Below are 7,556 nucleotides of genomic sequence, written 5' to 3' on the forward strand. Positions count from 1 at the left end.
TAGTTTCAGCCTCCTGCATCTTAGTTAAAATTGTCTGGGACAGGAGTTCATCAGAATCCACCTGAACATCACAGAATTGCCACCACGGAATTGAACCTCTGTCTAAACAACATCAAAGGGAAGTTTGCATCATTATATTGTTCCCGAATCTCCTCAGACCTCCAGCAAACTGGAGATGGGTTCAGCAAATGCTTGTGCACAAGGTTTTAAAGAAAAATGAATGAAAGCATGCATCATGACAGTGTGGGTTGTCTGGTAGAGAAGAAGGATTGAGAACTGTGTCCCACCATGTTTAATTGTCAAGGGTAGGCACTGATTGCGTATTGCACTATCATCTTGATGGCATTAATCTGTGACACAAATGAGAGTGAGAGGGGATGTCTTCGACTGTGAAGGAATATGTTGCTGACACAACAGAACAATATTAATAAACGTACAGATACTGCCTTCTAGGGAAAGAAGCACTAGGTTTTTGGACAGGCTACTGGGGAAAACCCCCAATCCTTTCATATCCCTATAATATACAGGAGGCTTCCTCAACCTCAGCCCTCCAGATGTTTTGAGACTACAATTCCCATCATCCCTGACCACTGGTCTTGCTAGCTAGGCATCATGGGAGTTGTAGGCCAATCTGGAGGGCCAAGGTTGAAGAAGCCTGATATAAAAGTGCTATTTTTATGCATGCTACATCTCACATGAAGCATAGATGGAAATGCTATTGTGTCTAATTTAACTGGAATTTGGGGAGAAGAATGAAATCTGTGTGCATAGGGGTAATTCTGATTCTAAGGAACACCAGCGGCAGCATCCTAAGCACACTTAGTCAATGTCAGTCGCTCTGAGTCAAATGGGGCTTACTCAAAAGTAAGTGTGCCTAGGATTGTAGATTAAAAATACTATACTAAAAAAGAAAAACGACACTTGAGTTTTGGAATAAAATCTTCTGTTTTTCATAAGCTCGCCAGTTCTTGAGAAGATTTAATAAATGTAACTACATATGGCAAATTTCTTCAGCGCCTTGAAGCTGTAAGCTGAACAGTGTCACCTCATGGGTGTAGATTATGGCTCTGCACCACAAATTCTTTATTCCTCACAAACTGTTCATTAGCAAAGCAAATTAATTATTTGTGTGTACCTGCAATACCAAACTGGAATTCACTGATTTTTTAAAAGGAATTATGCAAGTTCCAATTGTTGAAAATGTGAGCTTCATAATAGTAGAGCTCTTGGCTCAGAAAGCACTCTGTTGCCTGGTGGAAAATAATAGAGCAACTCCAGGCAGCTGCCTGGAAGACTTGGCTGAAGAGAGGGCACTTGTCACGCTTTCCACCAGACGAGGGATTGTTTCTTGAAACTGATTAGTCTCTTTGGCACTGTGCACGTTTGTGAGAAAAGATCATCTTAATAGCTGCCAGAACCTCATAGAACCCAGACGCAGGCCCAAGCAAGACATGGGATGAATGTTTGTTTTAACCAATATCAGTCTCAGTAACCTTTGAGTTTGAGCAGATGAATAATGGAAGTGGGTGGGGTTGCTTAACCCATCTCCCCTGGCCATTTTCTTACTCAAAAACCACACACCCCAGCTGTTTTTCCATCTGTAGAGGAGAAAATATGCAACGGTGTGCTTGATTTTAATATGGGCCTTAGGAGATGAGTTTCATAGAATCTTAGAGTTGGAAGGGACCCAAGGGTAATCTAGTCCAACCCCCTGCAATGCAGAAATCTCAGCTAAAGCATCCATGACAGATGACCATTTTCAGCCTCATAGCACATGAGCCCTTGAACATCTGGGGCTTCAGCCAGCAATTGACTGGAGCTGCGTTTATGGTAGACTCAAGTAGCGACAGGACTCCAGGGAGAAAAAAAAGTGAGAAGTGTCTAATAAATTTGATTTACTTGTAGAAACAGAAACAACCAGTCTAAGCCTGGCAGTTGGATTGTGCTGAGTGCTTTTCATTCTAAACTGTTGAAGCCTTTGTTTGATCAGATTTATCCACACAACTTTTTCCAGGGCTGGCCCAAGACATTTTGACACCTGAGGCGAACCACAAAATTCTCCCACAAACAGGAGAAGGAGAAAAGATCTACATCAAGAATATGTGTGTCCTCTCCCAAGGGCAATGAAACCTCCCCTGGCTTCTGTAGAAAAGTAAACCTGTATAGACTCTTATTCCAATACGCCTTTCCTGCTGATACAATCACAGGTTATTGAGTACATTAAATGTTACATTGAAATGATCTCTAAGGAAGAATTAACTATGTTTACCCAATGGATTTATAGATGACATGAAATTTGAGAAAGGTATTTCCCAGCCAACAGCAATCTCTCCTTTTGCTCATTCAGGTACATATATCTGGGTTAGACAGCCTGGGCTTGTTGCAAGATTCCATCCATTTTACTGTCTAAGTTGCAGTGATGTCAAAGTTCCAGACCACAATCTTGATTTTCAGGTTCCTATTGTCTGTCTATAAAAACAATAATCATCTGAAACTGAACTGATCTTTGATAGCAATGAACTTTGTCACAGCTGGGTAACTGAACTCTTAAAAAAATAAATCACAGTGCTTCAACACACAAATCTGCAAAGTAAGACAGGTAGACAAAACACACAACATTCAAACTGAGCTTGCCTGCTTGTCTATCTAGCTGCCTTTCCCTGGAGAAAAGCCCAGGGGGATGATATTTTTAAACAGGAGCCCAATTTGAATACACTCTCCAAAGTTGGCTGCAATGCTGTTTATTTCTGTTAGGATCAATCACTGTCTTTGTTACTTTTTTTCTCAGGCATCTGGATAAGATATGGCATATTCTCTGTTTATGACTGCGTTAACTGCAAACATGCCCCAAGAAATCTTGCAAGGAATTGGTCATAAACGGTTTTGTTGCCACTGAATCGCATGTTAATCTCTAAAGTGGGTTGGGGAACTTTTCTCAGTCCAAGGACTTCATTCCCTCTTGGCCAACCTGTCAGGGAACTGCCATCAGCTCAGAGGCGAGAAATAGAAGGGCAGCTGTGTTACAGGGAGCCTCCGAAAATCTTGTGAAGCAGTTCCTCTTCTGGGGAGGAGGAAAGCCCCATCTCCAGTGGGGAAGAAGTGCAAGGACCAGAGGAGGCTGGTGGGAGCCTTAACACCACTTCTGGGCAAGCCGGACAGGAGGGAAACATGCCTTTGCCATCCTGCACAGTAGTTTGAGGTGCAGAGAGGGGAGGAGACGTTTGGGGGTAACAAAACTCTTATGTTGGGGGAGGTCCAAAAAAAGACCACTCATGGATTCTGCTAGCGATTGAGCCAGACATGAACTTTGGGGCTCTTCACTGTAAATCGTTTGCACCAAAATAAAGCCTGTAAAAACACAGGTCAGAGTCCTGCCTGGTTACTCTCGAGCAACCACAACAGCCACCCGACACAACCCTTGTGTGTGGGGGGGGGGGGAGGCAGATTCAATTAAGAGTCCCACTAGCAGAAACCTGTGCAAGGACTTCTGCTAACAAAATGGGCTTTCCTCCCCCTGCTGCCACCTTTTGCACTTCCCAAATTGGCTGTGGTCGGTTTGGGAGAATTCCCAAAAGAGCTTGGGGAGAAGAGAGGGGATCGTTCTGTCTGGCAAGCTGAAATGGTTGTGCTCATGGAACAATTGCCATAGTACTACGTTGAATTCCTTCCTGGGTGTCATATGCCAATGGTGATCAGGGCCAAAAAGAGATGAGTGTGGCCAAAATGGGCACAGCCATGCCCACACATCCTATGAATTTATATGACATCTAAGCCTGATCCACATTTATTTTTTGTCTATCAGTTTTAAATGTTTCCTGGAATAGCATCTCCTGACCCTAAAGGGGGATTTCTTCCCAAATGCAAACAGCAGCTTCACAGGAGGGTTTTTTTTGTTAGAAAAGCAACAGAGGAAGAAAGGGTTAAATTATCCCCCTTGCTTTCTGTGATATTGATAATTATCAAACACTCCCACCCCAGCTTCAATTTGCATAAAACAAAACAAAACATGCATGTTTAACTGCAAAGGCATGTTTAATGCTGCTTTCTATAGTTTGATCCTAGGAATGGCCTTTAAAAAACAAACAGGAAAATGCAAGATTTGTTCTGCTAGCCTTGGCGCTACTAGGGCTTCTCAAGCCGCTTGCTCAGATGGGGCCCCACAAAACTGATAGATCACATCACATACCAAGTGATTCAAGAATGCAACCTAAATATAGCAACACATTTTGATGTTCAGACCATTGAGTTTTTATCTCACTCGTTTCATTCCCTCTTATCCCAATGAACTGTGGCTGTTTCCAGCTTCTGGGCTGAATCCCTTGACTGTAAAAAACGTGCACAGCTCCAATATGAACAGAGTGCCAGCTAGCAGCTACTTAATAAAACTGACTCTGTAGAAGGCAACTTTATATGTTCATGACAAGTATCTGCAATACCTGTGTCAGGATCTTTTAATGTGTCCTTATACTTAACCTATATCCATTTGGTTTGAGCTGTTTAAAAATGTCTGTGCTGCAAAGGCCAAATCCAGCATGCTAGGATTTAAGCAATGACTAAATACCCTGATCCTAAACATGCTTTTCAGATATGTCTGTCGAAAAAGCCCAAAATGGTACCCTGTTGTTTTTTTAGGACTCATCCTAAGCATTTGTATATGCTGTGGCAGAAGAATCAGGCTTCCTACCAGGTTAAAGTTTACTTCATCTTGGTTGTGGATCAAGAAATTCCACAAATGGCCAAGAGTGCTGCTCGATTGATCTCTCATCCACAACTGGTGACCCTGAGAAGAAATGTGTATCCCCATTTGTTAAGGCCTAGAGCAACACTGCTATATGCAGGGCGAGGGTGATGATGGTCATGATTAATAATAAAGTTTTATATAGCGCTTCCAAGTGTTCAAAGCACTTCTAATGTATTCTTGAGTTATAATCTTCTGTAACAGTCCCATAAGTCAATATTCTTTGGATTTGCAAATGGGAGACTGTGAGTGTGGCTTACCATAGACCACATGCTATGTTCATTGCAGAAGTGAGATGTGAACCGGGGACCGCTACACATGCTGATGCAGGTTTGCTTCCCCCAAATCAACACATGGGAAACCTGCTGTCATACCAGGGATCTGCCTTCTTTGGCCAGGCACATGAAGGCTGCGATCCTATGCTTACACCTGGGAGTAGGTCCCATTTAACTCAGTAAGGCTTAGTTTTGAGCAGATGTGTATACACAGTGCAATTTACATTAATCCTATTAGAAATCAATTGTATTATTATTTGCACAGATGTGTGCTCTTGACGCTGAGGTACGATTAGCTGAAACCCAGAAACTTTAAAACAATGAAGCCATTCCTTTCAGCAGGATGTAGATTATACCCTTAGCGAATGCTAATACAAAAATTCATTGTTAGCAGCTTTTAAAAGGCTTTTCACAACAACTTCTCTAAAGAAGATCTGGAAGAGGTAGTAAATTTAAAAATAATACTGCACATGAAATGAGAAGGAGCTGCTGACATTGAAAAACAGTTTTTCCTCAAGATAAGAAAATAATTGATTTTTTTTTGTGTGTGAAAAATATGTTGTTAATCTTTTTTTATATAGCATTTTGTGGTAGTGAAAGCACTTTTATAGCACTTACAGCATTTATCCACACAAGCAACCATCTGAGCTGGGGTAAACGGAGAGTTTCAGGCCACCCAAGTAAGCTTTATGGTTAAGCAGGGATTTAAATGCAATGGAATTTATTTCTGTGGGAAGCCACAAGAATTTCAAGATGATTTCTTTCAATACATTATTAGGGTTACAAGGACAAACTGGTGCTGTTAATCCTAAGCATCAAAAATGTCTGAATGCCAGGCATTAATGAACGTTAATTTTTCCTCCCCACATTTGTAAAGGTAATAACCTGCCCGTGAGAAAAACATGCAGATTCTTGATGTATTTCATCTATGAATGTACCTAAACATGCCCATTTAGCACACCAGCACCCTTCTGCAGGCCCACCTCTCTCAACCACCTAGTCCAATATGCTGGTTCAAGCAGCAAATCCAGAGCAACAGAACCCGCAATAGATCTCTGCACAGCCTCTAAGGGTGGCCAAATCTGCCAATGTCCATGCCAGTTTGCAAAAGTCCTCGTGAAAATTCATCTGCGTTGTAGTGTTCTCCTGATACACACATTTTTGTATGCACTTTCTCCTACTACAATATAGTTCTAAGTTATTTTTCCACAAATAGATACACTTTGCACTTTTGTATGCATTTTTGTACGTGCAACTTGGGCTAGAGAATGGCATTCCAAAATATGGAGAAGTGTAAATCTTGAAGGATGGCTATGTTTTGCTTCCCATATTATACACCCCCCCCCCCTGAAAGTGTGATTTGTGTATGTTCACCCAGCGCCTTCATTTTATATATTTTAGGTGCCAGGTGAAAAAGTTCCTCTTCAGCCAGGACTTTGGCTGATTAATATCCTACTTTTAAATGTGTCTATGGGAATAAGGGAGGTTATCGTTTTTCTGTTTTGTTTTACTTATTTACTTGTTTTTATCCTGTATTTTATTCTGTGAACTGCCCTGAGATCTCATGATGAAAGGCATTATTATTAAAAACAAACAATCAAACAAAAAACAAACATACTACTAATAATAATAATATGAACCAAATCAAATTTCTCCTCCATCTCTAACATCCTTTGCTTGAAGACCTCCAGCAAACAGGACACTGCTCTTTCCTTCAGTATGTTCCTTCTAATCAAAAGCTACCCTCCTGCATGTACAACACACATCAGTTTGATTACTCCAGCTGGCCTTGTTTTCCCCTGCATCTACAGCTTGTGTGATTAAATGGCAAAAAATTGTTCTTTGAGACTGCTTGTTGTTGCTTTCTATACTCCATAATAATTGGAGGCAAAGAAGTTCCTGAAGAAGAAAAAGTGACACTTCTTCCTCTGGTCATCCCTAAATAGCAACCTCAAAGAAACAAATGGCCAATAAATTGTGGTTGCCAGGATATAGCGAGGCATTTGTTTGAATAGATTTCCCATGCTAAGAAGCAGATTTCCACACCATCCCCAGTGGAACTGATGCCCTCACTGCAGACGCTGGATACATGGGGGCGGGGGACATTTCAGAAAAACGTGTTGTAAACCTCATAGTGGGAAATCATGTTGGCAAACGAAGGACACCAATGGTGCCACCTGGCGTCACAGTATTATAATGCATTTAAAACGCTTTTTCTTTACTAATGTAGCTCAACACACAGAAAGTAACTAAAAGCAGCCCCTGACCAATGGAGTTGGCTTGTGCCGATGCTCAAAATGTTAATATAAAACAGACATTGATTTTTACAGGGGTGTTTCTCTCCATAAAATTCTTGCCAAAGAGTGTTACATTTTATTAAGAGGCGAGGGTGGGGGGAGGATTCTGCTATTACGTGTTTGCAAAGGCTGCTATTTATTGTGATATCAGCGATTTTCACTGCTGTGTGATTACTGTGCCATAAAGCCCAACGACAACATTTAAACACCAATATGAAAAGAGTGCTGAACTTTTTGGAGCAATAA

The 7,556-nt window shown here is 41.3% G+C and overlaps 1 long non-coding RNA gene across 1 annotated transcript; it reads right to left on the minus strand.

The window, feature by feature from the left end:
• Nucleotides 1-2,260: 2,260 nt before the first annotated feature.
• On the minus strand, nt 2,261-7,556 carry LOC309539301. Its single transcript, XR_014222812.1, has 2 exons — nt 4,983-7,556; nt 2,261-2,775 (listed from the first exon to the last, which is right to left on the minus strand). It is a non-coding gene; the product is annotated as an uncharacterized lncRNA (long non-coding RNA).

The sequence above is a fragment of the Podarcis vaucheri genome (assembly GCF_965113315.1).
Source record: "Podarcis vaucheri genome assembly, chromosome: 8".
In the NCBI taxonomy this organism is placed as follows: Eukaryota; Metazoa; Chordata; class Lepidosauria; order Squamata; family Lacertidae; genus Podarcis; species Podarcis vaucheri.